This window comes from Elgaria multicarinata, chromosome 8 (genome assembly GCF_023053635.1).
Source record: "Elgaria multicarinata webbii isolate HBS135686 ecotype San Diego chromosome 8, rElgMul1.1.pri, whole genome shotgun sequence".
Lineage (NCBI taxonomy): Eukaryota > Metazoa > Chordata > Lepidosauria > Squamata > Anguidae > Elgaria > Elgaria multicarinata.
The window spans coordinates 89,977,047-89,989,794 of record NC_086178.1 but is presented as its reverse complement, the minus strand read 5'-3'; the positions used below and the strand labels follow the sequence as shown (position 1 = coordinate 89,989,794).

Sequence of the window (12,748 nt, the reverse complement as noted above, 5' to 3'; positions counted from 1 at the left end):
AGTTGCTAACACTCCTTTTTTAGGGAAGGTACTTGAGAGGGTTGTGGCGGAGCAACTGCAGGCACTCTTGGAGGATACTGATTATCTAGATCCATTCCAGTCTGGGTTCCGATCTGGTTACGGGACTGAATCAGCCTTGGTCGCCCTGATGGATGACCTTTATCGAGAGAGGGACAGGGGGAATGCAACCCTGTTAATCCTGCTCGATCTCTCGGTGGCTTCTGATACCATCAACCATGGTATCCTCCTGGATCGACTCTGTGGGATGGGCATCAGAGGGACTGTTTTACAGTGGTTCCGGTCCTACCTATGGGGTTGTTTTCAGAGTAGCATTGGGTGATCAGTCCTCGGACTCTTGGCAATTGAGCTATGGAGTGCCGCAGGGCACCATCTTGCCCCCAATGTTATACTTCTATATGAAGCCGTTGGGAGCGGTCATTAGGGGATTTGGAGCTAAATGCCATCAATACGCTGATGACACGCAGCTCTATCTCCCTGTGACAACTGAATCAGGTGAGGCTGTGCAGGTCCTGGACCAGTGCCTAGACTCAGTAATGGGCTGGATGAGGGCCAATAAACTGAGACTGAATCCTGGCAAGACAGAAGCCCTGTGGGTGAATGGTTCCCGAGTCCGGGAGACAGGTTCATTGCCTGTTCTGGGTGGGGTTGCACTGCCTCTGAAAGAACAGGTTCATAGTTTGGAGGTACTCTTAGACCCATTTCTGTCGTTGGAGGCTCAAGTAGCCGCCACGGCTCGGAGTGCCTTTTACCATCTTTGGTTGGTTCGCCAACTACGGCCTCTCCTGGACAGGGATAGCTTGACCACGGTGGTACAGGCATTGGTAACCTCAAGATTGGATTACTGCAACGTGCTCTACGTGGGGCTGCCCTTGAAGCTGCTCCAGAAGCTGGAGCTAGTGCAGAATGCTGCAGCTCGGCTGTTGTCTGGAGCTGCCCCTTTCCAGCATGTAACTCCTCTGCTGAGGGAACTGCACTGGCTGCCTATTTGCTACCGGGCCAGGTTTAAGGTTCTTGTACTTGTGTACAAAGCCCTAAACAACTTGGGACCAGGATACCTGAGAGCGCCTTCTCCCTTACCAACCTGCCCGGTAACTGAGGTCATCCGAGGGCCTGCTCCTGGTGGTTCCACATAGATCCATCCTCCGATTGGAATCCACCAGGGGAAGAGCCTTCAGCGTGGTGGCGCCCCTCCTGTGGAATTCCCTGCCTCTGGAGGTCAGGCAGGCGCCAACCTTGTACTCCTTTCGGCGCCTCCTGAAAACATCTTTATTCCAAGAAGATGTTTAACATGTTGCCTTGGATTACTGTTATTGCTTCTTTTAAATTTTGTTTTAACTGTTTTTATTCTGTTTTTATTTTCATTTTACCTTGTACATCGCTCTGAAATTTTTCAATGGGGAGCGGTATATAAATATTCTAAATAATAAATAAATAAATAAAATTAATGTGGCATACTTTTTAAAGAGGTATTTTAAGTCAAACATACAAAAGTCAATGGGGGACTGTTTCAATCCCTTTAGACATCCAATTGTTAAAACTTAGATTATTCAAATGCATAAAACTTTGTACAACTGGATTAATTTAAGATGCAATCCTATGGTCCCTATGAGTGTATCTCAGGAAGCACAGGGTTTTTCAAATCTCTCCCTGCAAGGGCAGAGAAAGAGAGCTCCACCCTCAAAGAGGAAGATCTGCCTTCATATGCCTCCTCCATAAGGCTGCAGAAAGGACTGTAGACAGTACTTCTCCGACATTGGAACCCCAATGTTGGAGGGCATAAAAAGGTGACATTTCATGGGGCGCTCAGGGAGAGGCTATGATTTCCCATGCTCCGAACATAGGAGGAGAACTACATTCGCCCTGGAGCTGGTGTATTTCATACTCCTCCAGTTGGTTGCCCCCATACAGGTAGGATTGCTCTCTTAAGGAGTCTGACTGTGGCCCTTAGGATTTTAAAATATTATAGATGGCTCTCTTGCTTAAAAAAAGAAAGAAAGGAATCTTCAGGGCCTCTGGTTAACTGAAATTCAGGATTTATATCACCCACTGTCTACATGGTGTACTGGTTATGTCAGACTACAACTCAGGTGATATACATTCAAATCCTATTTCAATGATTTGCCAGATTATCAGTAATCAGAGTATAGCAGCAGAGGAGGCACAAGTCAGTGTGATGTATAGGTTAGAGTGTCAACTAGAGCTAGAGAGAGACCAATTGAAATCCACACTCCGCAATGAATCTCTTGCGCCATCAACTCTACCTAATCTACCTCACAGGGTTGTCGTGGGGATAAAAATGCAGCAGCCATATAGAGCATCATCAGACAAGTGTTTTATCACACGGTCATTACTGCCTACTCATGGTTTTTCCTCACATCCTTTAAATGATGCTGTCCACCTTCTGTGCATCCACCACTCCTGGCATTCATTCCATCACAAAATAGACTCCAGTAAATCCGATTATAATTTTTTTAGAAATGAAATGTTCCGCCATTTCATGTGCAATAAAAACACCCACTGAATGGGCCACATGGTCATTTTTTACTTCCTCTTTCTTCCCCTGTGTGAATTAAGAGGAAGTATCATGGGACAGATGCTGGGAGGAAAGCAACGGTAAGGAAACACAATTTTCTCCTGTCTGATGACGATCATAAGCTCTTCTAAGCTCCCTCGAGAAAGGTGGAAAAAAACAGAATTAATAAATTGAATAAATAAAATAATATACTGCTGAATTTGCACTCCTATTTACCTCACATAACTTTAGGGTGCACACATAAGGTAGAAAATGTTTGTCCTCTAATACAAAAAGGCCTAGCCACCTTAGTTTAAATTGTATGATACTGGAGCTATAATAACAAAAAAAGGTAGAGATGCCAGAATCCACATTAGTTTTACAATGTACCATGTACATTGATGGTGCTATATAAATTAATAATAATAATAATAATAATAATAATAATAATAATACTGTGGTCGAGATAGTGTTTTCCAAACAGTGTGTGTACATCACTCTATCAGAACCTTTTCTCAAAATAGCATTAGCAAAAGATTCATTACATAGTTTAGAAAAAGACTTATTAAAAAAGAAACAATACTAAACAAATGTGCAGTCCTAAGCACACTTACAAAGAAGTAAGGCCCACTTAGATCAGAAGGGCTTGGTTTCAAGTAAACATGAATTTGAATAGCACTGGGCTGTAATTCTAAGAGTTTTTCCTGTTAGCCATAAGAACAGATAATTGGCTTAAGCAAGCTTTCTACGGTGCAGGGGGTGGGGAGGCTGTTGTTGTGAGCCCCTTAAAGAAGTTCTGGGCAGATGTAGGTCACTCAGTCTCTCCTTTAGGAAGCAAGAGGATACTGTTTTCAAAGTACTGCTGCATCTTAAGCCAAGCCATCACAATCACCATTATAAAACAATTCCAACATTTAAATGTTTTAATACAACTGAAACGGGGCAATATTGGATTTTAAAGCAAACAAAGATGTTCTGCCCATGTGCCACACACTTTTCCTCATTTCCAATGATGTCACGCTTACGGAATATAGAACAGATAACAGACCCAGGCAGCAGGATAGGGACACACAGAAGATAATTACACTGATGTATACAAACACATGCTAAACATCACACTCATTATTGGGCATGCCTCCAGCCATCACGGTACACATTGCTTTACAAATCTATCATCATCTCCCAGTTCTACACTCATAGTCATAAACATCAGCAACCATCCATAAAAATATGTCACACAACAAGAGGATCATGACTTACTAGCAATGTTGTGGCAAAAGGAGGGAAGTGAGCACCGGATGAAATGAGGGCAAAAATGTGACAAAATGAGAAGGCTTTTTTTCTTTTTTAAAAAAAAAGTTTTACAAAGTTAACACGCTTCATAAAGGTGTGACATGCTTTATAGGTAAAAACATGGTCCAGAAGTGAAATGGTTTACAGGCAACCACTTCCCACATTAGAAATAACTGTTCTATCCCCGAACATGCAGAGGGAAGGGGCAGCGGCAGGGAGAAGGCCAGTTTTGAGCAGCATTTCTGGATACAGAAAGAAAATAGTCTGGACTTGATTTGCGCCACACCGCAAAGGGAATGGGGACGATACTAAGTGCGTGTTTCCGAAGCTATCTTTCCATGCTACTACTCCGTTCTTGAAATTAAAAAAGGAAGAGAGCCCCTTGACCATGTGCAGATTGCCTTTATTTATCATCCTCAAGCAGTTCCCATTCGCCGTGGAGTTGGGGATGGGCGTTCCAGACGTGACTTCCAATCTGGATTGAGATTCCTCCCCAGCCACACACACACACACACGTTAGACTACTATCTCCACACTGACAGGATGCGTTTAATAACACGAACGCCCTACGCGCCCGCTCCCGTCTGCCTCAGTTGGGGGGTTTCCTCCCGCCCCAGCCTTACCTGAAGAGTCTACAGGTTGAGCGCTGGGTCTTCCTCTCCGCGGCTCCCGAGACCGCGAGACGAAAGCTCGGACGAGACACCGGCGGCGGGGCCACGAAGAAGCGCTCCCCTCAGCCCAGCAAGAGGGAAAGCCAGGCCCCGTCCCCTGACTCCGCCCCGGCCTCCCGACTCCGCCCCCTGCCTTCCGTCAGACGCAGCGTGATGGCGTCCTCGGAGCGCTTCCCCTCCCGCGCCTAGCCCCGCCCCCTCCGCCTCGGGAAAGTCGCCCCCCGCTCTCTTTTCCTCCTTAGTTGCTGTTTGTGCCAAGGTTTGGCAGAGAGGTAGCTGTGATCGTCTGCTGCCGCCGCCGCCGAAGCAACGAAAACACCTCAAAGATTGTTTTTTCCGCTTGGCATATAACTTTTCGTGGACCAAAGGTCCCTTTCAGCACGTGTGAAGCGTGTGTATATCAGTAGAAGCTGGTGGTTGCAATCTCATGGGAGCAATGAATCCGCTCTGGGTTTCAGCCAGGACCACTCCGAACTCTACAGGAACACTAGAGTTCGGACTGATTCTGTCTGAAATCCAGTTCAGCACCTTGGATTGCTCCTTTGGAACCCAGAGCAGATTCTCTGGGTAGTATCCAATGTTAGTCCTGCATGAAGTAGACCCATTAAAATGAATGAGATTTAATTTAGTCACAACTAACAAATCCCGTGTTTTTCATTGGGTCTACTCCACATAAGACTAGCATTGGATACTACCCACTGCCCCTGGAGCCACCTGCCCCCACTGGGGTGTATATATATGCCTGTCAAATGATGCAGGGGAACAGCTATCTTTAGCAGATTCACGAGGGGGAGGGTTTAATCTCAGTCCCCACTCCAGCAGTTCTTGCAGAAAAGATAACTATTTCCCTGCTGCTCACATGTCTGTATGTGAATTGTGTGTGTGTGTGAATGGGTGGGTGTGTCTGTCTGTGAGAATGGGTGTGTCTTGGGATCACACAACACTGGCCCCACCACTGCGGCCTCCGCAGAGTTCCTCAGCCACCAACATAGCTGTCAACCCAAAAAGGTTGCTCACCCCAGTGTTACAGGTGTTAAAGGTACAAGAGCTGAAACAAAAGAAGAAAATTGGCACAAAATGTGCTGGGAACTGTAACTTTTTAAAGCTCTGAGAATTCTGTTCAAGATCCTTAGCATGGCAATCAGAGATTTTACAATAGGGTCACAAATCAACAATCCCTATGATACTTTGGGAGACAAAGCCATGCTACTTAAAAATATTTCATACTGATTTATCACTATACTGTTCATGTGTCCTGAATGGGCTAACCTAACATGTATCAGATTGAACTTTAAGAATGCTTTTAAACCTTTTACAACCGCCCACGTAGTTCACTTTTTGAACCCTGAGGGTATTTTGATCCAAAACCCACATAACTGATGAAAATAAAAGTCATACTGATATAACTGAAGTCATTTATAAAAAAAATTACAGTCATAGACCAGCAATTAGAAATAGCTAGAAATACAGTAATTATAAAAGAAAGCCAAATTAAGAACAGGGAGACAAGAGTCTGAAGATTACTTAAAAGTAGTAGGCTGAATTACTGCTAAAATAAAGCTAACCCCTGATTCATGATTCTCCTTTTGATATAACAGGTTACAAACTAATTTGAAAAATAAAGAAAGAGTACATTGGGCTAGTAAAACACCTTTGCCTATTGATCTGTCTGCACGAATCTGAGTTCCTCCTATTATAGATACAAATGTTATGAGTTAAAACAAAAGTATTAAAAAATTTCAAACTAATATTGGATCATGACATTAGCCTTCAAAATGCTATTATAAATAGTATAAGATTGTGGAATAATGTCTCTGGGGTCCCTTCTCCGCTTACAGTTAGGCAGGCAGCTAAGAACTTTTTGTTCCAGCTGGCTTTTAATCTGCAATGCCTGTCATGCCTTGTTTTATATTGGTTTTGTGTTCTGTTCATATTATGTTTTTACTGTCTGAATGCTTTATTTTTCTATTGTTTTAATTTTTTTAAATCACTCTGCATATAAACGCAGGACATAAATATGGTGAATCAACTAAGTTCCTTGTTAAACTCTTTGATATAATGTCAGTCATAAAATATACCTTGAATAACATATCACCTTGAAAAAGGAAATGAGAAGCTCCATGAAGTTAAAGAAGATTTTAATCCAATGTACCACACATCTGTAGGCAGACAGGCAAGCAATTATGAATGGGGTGAGAGTTCTATCATCTGTTTTCCTCCAGAGCATGAAATTAACATGTTTACACTTTGTTGTTGTCGTTGCTTATAAAAAGACTAATGATCATTACACAAAGACTTTTGCAACCTTATGGTTCATTTAGAAAGCAAACAGCAAGAAAATATCAGGAAAATGGGTTTGCATTAATATAGAAAATGTTGCTGATCATGTTTGAAGAAAAGAGAAGCGTATTGGAAGAAATACTTATGACATTCACACTGTATGTCATAGACTGGGTTTCGACAACACGATAACCCACGATGAGTTAAATAATCCATGGTGGGTTATTCATGGTGGGTTGGTTATCGTGTCATGTGGTGGGATTTTTTTAACCCATGGTGGGTTATTTTGCTGAAATAACCCATGCAAATAACCAACAATGTGCAGAGTGGTGAGAGCCAGTGTGGTGTAGTGGCTAATGTGTCGGACTGGGAGTTGGGAGATCCGGGTTCTAGTCCCCACTCGACCATGGAAACCCATTGGGTGACTTTGGGCCAATCACAGACTCTCAGCCCAACCTACCTCACAGGGTTGTTGTTGTGAGGATAAAATGGAGAGGAGGAGGTTTATGTACGTCTTCTTGGGTTCCTTGGAGGAAAAAAGGTGGGATATAAATGCAATAATACATACATAATACAATACATTTAAACCACCATTGGTTAGCATGTAATGTAGAGGGCACCATTAGTTATTTTCATCAGCTACAGAGTTGCTGGGCAAAAGCGGCTGCCACTCTACCTGAGCTGGCAGAACTCTATTTTCAGCAGCAAGGGAAGATGGAATACAAGCAGGAGGGCTGAGAGGAGGGCGGGTGGGGGACGAGTTAGTCAATACACCGGCGGAGTTTGGATGACACGATAATCAATGGTTGTTTTCCATTTTGTTCATATTAACTCCCTTCCCCATTGTTTAGCATGTCATCCGAACTCAGCCACCATGGATTAATAATCCACTCACAGTTGCTTATAACCCACTCGCAGTTGGTTATTTCTCTGATTGTGTGGGGAGTACCTTCAAAATAACTATCAGTGAGTTGACTATTAACCCACCATTGACTATTTTGGCATCCAAATATGGCCAGTGTGTTCATTTTGCTTCAACCCAACTGACATTATCCCATCCACCTTATTTGGCCTTTGTTAAGATGCAGATTGATCAGACCATCTACAAAAGGTTATTTTGCTTTTTGTATTTAGTATTTTGTTTTTAGATAAGGAATTTTCTCCTGCAATGCTACTACATAGCTGAGTTAGCATACCTAGTCTTCCACAGATCTACTGGGGAGAAGGGGGCATAATGGTGATTTGGTTGAGTGGTTTAAAAACAAGAGCACCGAAACATTTATAAACCCCATGTAGGAAGATAGGTGATCTTGTCTGAATTAAAGTGGCAGCTGGAATTCGAAGTGCCTCTTCAGAATCCATAAACAAAAAATGCTACTCTAACACATAATTTTGTACTGTTATCACATTTTATGATGTGGTTGTCTTCTCGTGACAGCTCTTGGAATATAAAAACAAGACAAGACATTCACTCACTGGCCCACAACTTAGTTATCTTGCTGCTTAGGGTGCAATCTTATGTATGTTTAGACCAAAAAAAGTATGGATGGATGGGGAATGCTGTGAGTTTTAGGGCCTTTTCCCCACTATGTATGCATATGATTGTGCCCTAAGACAGACAGTTTTGGCAAGCATTATATGCTGCACTCCACTTTCTAAAGTAAATGGATCGCCACTTCAGGTGGATATATGTATATATATTTTGCCAGGCAAGTGCCTGTTACAATTTACTTCTAATGAAGAATTTTTCTTCTTCCTGTCACCATCCTTGAATGCTTTTGACCATGAAGCATTCTGCTTCCCGGCAGAATAGATGAAGTCATGTTTTATACATAAGCCCAGCTTCCTCCCCAGTGCATATGGCTCCAAGAGACCACCTGTCCCTGTGTGTTACTGTAAAAAGCACAGGTGTCGATGCTTATAATAGGGAGAAGCTAAAAATACTGCATTCAGCCCTATCAAAATGTTTGTCTATATATTGAACCTCACTTTCTGCTTTTCAAGCTAGAGCAAAATCCTACATTAATGGTTTGATGGAAATGGTTATTGCATTATAGTAAGCTTTGTATAACTTTGCAATTGCAAATAGCAAAGCCCAAGCATTGCCAATATTAATTTTTTATCCCTTAGTATAAAAAGGCTGTGATTTTGCACAGTTTACATACTTGTTGCTGTCAGTTTGCACCATCGACTTTTGCGTGACTAGATCCAGGCGAATCACCTACATAAATACAGGAACGGCATTGTAGCATAAAAAAAAAATCTAGCCAACAAAATGAGAGCATGATGCGATCACCAGTCTGAGAATATTGAGTAAAACATGCTCCATTTTCCTTTCATGCTATAATTTCCTCTGTCCCATGAGCAAGGTGGCCATATTTCCTATTTCCCAGAGACAGTCTTCTTTTTAAAGACATCCTCTTTTTGAAGGGCTGTCCAATCCAAGTCCAGAGATTTAAGGATAAAGAACCTCAAGAAGGGAGAGCAGCAGGGGCCTTGATATTTCCCATCAAGTTAGCATCTGGACAGCGGACTGACTGCATAGGCACACAGGTAGGGTGACCATATGGAAAGGAGGACAGGGCTCCTGTATCTTTAACAGTTGCAGAGATAAGGGAATTTCAGCTGGTGTCATTTCTATGCATAAAGCACCTGGTGAAATTCCCTCTTCACCACAACAGTAAAAGCTGCAGGAGCTATACTAGAGTGACCAGATACAAAAGAGGGCAGGGTTCCTGCAGCTTTAACTATTGGAATAAAGTGGGAATTTCACCAGCTGCTGCATGCATACCAATGACACCTGCTGAAATCCCAGTTTCTATGTATCTGTTAAAGATACAGGAGCCCTGTCCTCCTTTCCATATGGTCACCGGGTCACAGTCCCCCCCACTATTATGGTGAGGTGTATTATATTTCTATTTAAACTATAGCAATTCTAAATCTGCAACTATACATATAAATCAGCATATACAAACGTTTTGCAAACCTGTGTCCTCTTTTTCAGGCAACCCAGTGTAGATACTTAAAAGTGAGTCAAATTGAGTTCAGCGGAACTTACTCCCAAGTCAGTGGGTGTAAAAGGTTACGACCTTAGCTCGAAATTATTATTGAGAAATTTCAATGATTTCACTGGATTTACCAGCTCTGTGGAAGACCTTCCATCGCATTTATTAGAGCTGAGATGTTTAAATATGCTCTAAATAGTCCAAAGCACTTAATATCTGAGAAAGGTTGTCCCAGCCTGGCTGCTTTTGTACATTCGTTTTAGCAGAATCTTGATATGCAAAAATGAGCCAGTGAAGCCTTCTATGAGACAGAACTAAATATGATCAGCAGCTAACTATTGCAGAACAAACTAATCTTAAAGAAACAGCTACAGACATTGACCTGGTTCTCATGATATGACCGCCAACCATGGCTTAATTTTCCTGTGGTCGTTGTTGCATCATGCCGAGGACTCATGAGTGCCACTTTTGCATGGGGCCCAGCTTGATGCGGATGGTTATGTCATGAAAACCCAGGCGGCAGGGGTTGTTTGAGGGTTAGATCCTTAAATATGCCTCAAATAAACCATGGCTTGTTTTAGGGTTATTTGAGGGTTGTCTAATCCTCAAACAACCACCTCCTGGGCTCGCACAGCACAATGAGACACTGTAGGCCAGGCACACACAGGTGCCATAAAAATGGCATCTGGGGACACCCACTAGGAGACTTAATCCCAAATATTTATGCATAGGATTGCAATCTGAGTTACTCTAAGAGTGAAATCCTATGCACGTCTGCTCAGAAGGAAGTCCAGTGAGTTCAATGGGACTTCTGTTTAGGTGAGTAACTAAAGAACTGCAACTTCACAGTGTTTAGCAGCCCTATCCCTGGCTATTCAGAAGTAAGGTCTTTCTTATTGAGTTCAATGGAACTTTTTTCCAGGTAAGTGTGTATATTCGATTGCAGCCTTAATGTGGTTGCTGATCCCTTCTTTTGCCCAGGAAGAGAGGAACATATTCCCCCTACTCATGGGTTCAAACTGACTAGGAGAAACTGGTATGCAAGCAGCAGCAGCAGAGGCAATGACACCAAAGGAAAGTGGAAATCCAGTAGCACACACAGTGATGTCAAGCCATCATGATGAAGGTGCACCTGTGGCATCAGAGGTAAGCTTTCAATCTCCTCACAGCTGTGCTGGGAAATCACGAATTGGAGGCTCACACAAGTAATGTTAAACCAAATTTGTATTAAAACACAAGCCAGGTAGACTTAGGTGACCAGGAATTCCATGCAGGTGCATGAGCAAGCTAGAAAGAATAGATAAAGTGCTCTGTCCCTCCTTTGCACAAAGCACAGAAAAGGTCCTCTCTCTTGTTGCCACCCTCCGAGCTTCCCTCGGAGTAGGCACCGAGGACTTTGGATGTTGAGTGCAGTGTACAGGTAGGTTCATGTCAGGAGAGGCGTTCCATCAGGTATCATGGTCCCAAGCCAAGTAAAGCTTTATAGATTAAAACCAGCACCTTGAATCGGGCTCGGAAACAGACAGGCAGCCAATGCAAGCGAGCCAGAGTGGGTCTTATATGTTCGAACCTTCTGGTCCCTGTTATCACGCTGGCTGCTGCATTTTGCACAAACTGCAGCTTCCGAACCATCTTCAAAGGCGGCTCCACATAGAGTGCATTTCATTAATCTAACTTGGAGGTTACCAGGGCGCAGACAACTGAAGCTAGGTTATCCCTGTCCAGATAGGGGTGTAGCTGGGCCACCAACCCAAGCTGGTAGAAAGCACTCCGTGCCACCGAGGCCACCTGAGCCTCAAGTGACATTTAGTCAATTTTGTTAAGCTGCACTAAATGAGGCTGCATTAAATGACAGTTAGCACTACATTCAAATACAGACACTGTGGGTGCAGATAACATTCAAGTGGTGTTTTCATATCACAGTTTGAGAAGTATTGTTTGCACAAGCTCCATTTTGCCTCAAGCTTCTAATCTCCTCCCTACATACATAAAGCAGTGGATGAAGGAGTACACAAGCCCAAGGCACACCACCACTCATTATTGCAACACATGGCTTATTGATTCATCTCTGTGGTTTCATCTCAACGTGCCCCAGAGGAGGAGGTACAACCATCCAACCACACACATAGGAAAAGGAGATCCAGAAAGACCAGGAAAGAGTACTGGTAGCTGAGCAGGTATACCAGCAGCCACATGTTGGCCAAGGCATTCTAAACCTGGAACCAAAACTAGGGTGACCATATGAAAAGGAGGACCGGGCTCCTGTATCTTTAACACTTGCATAGAAAAGCAAATTTCAGCAGGTGTCATTTGTAGGCATGCAGCACCTGGTGAAATTCCCTCTTCATGACAACACTTAAAGCTGTAGGAGCCCTGTCCTCTTTTGTATCTGGTCAAGAGGGAGGGCTCCTGCAGCTTTAACTGCTGTGATGAAGAGGGAATTTCACCAGGTCCTGACCGAAACCTTTATGACATTTGATAGATTATAATTGATAACAAGTTATGCCTAGAGTTTTGTTTCTGTCTTGTTTTTGCCACCATACATCCGTTAGATACAGGTTACATTATCTAACATATAAAGGTAGAAGGAAGGTGTTGCAACATAGGCAACAATCTAGAGATCTGCACTGCCAAGTATTTGACTAGTTTTTTCAAACCAATACCTGAAGTTCAGCATTCTTTGCAGCTGAACTCCAAATGTACTTTTATTTGCTTCTTAATCTGTCTGCCAGTTTGCTTGTCTTCCCCTCTCAGACACTTCCTACTGGCTTTCTCATCTTGTCCTCATTGCTTTTGACTGACCCCCTGTTCCACCCCTCCTTTCCTTAGACCAGGAGTAAGCAACGGCCGTTTCTACACCTGCCTTTTATTCCAGGATCGTCCCGGGATCATCCCTGGGCATCCAAATGACACACAGTGTGTCCTGGGAACAGGCAGGGATGATCCCTCCATTTTCCTGGGATAAA

The 12,748-nt window shown here is 43.2% G+C and overlaps 1 protein-coding gene across 1 annotated transcript in view; it reads right to left on the bottom strand.

Annotated features, from left to right (window-relative positions):
• The window catches only part of MICU1 (mitochondrial calcium uptake 1), a 170,675-nt gene extending 166,085 nt beyond the window's left edge, over positions 1-4,590 (bottom strand). The window contains exon 1 of the mRNA XM_063132984.1: positions 4,450-4,590. The gene's annotated coding sequence lies outside the window, so the exon portion shown is untranslated. The remainder of the gene's footprint in view (positions 1-4,449) is intronic.
• Between the last annotated feature and the right edge of the window lie 8,158 nt (positions 4,591-12,748).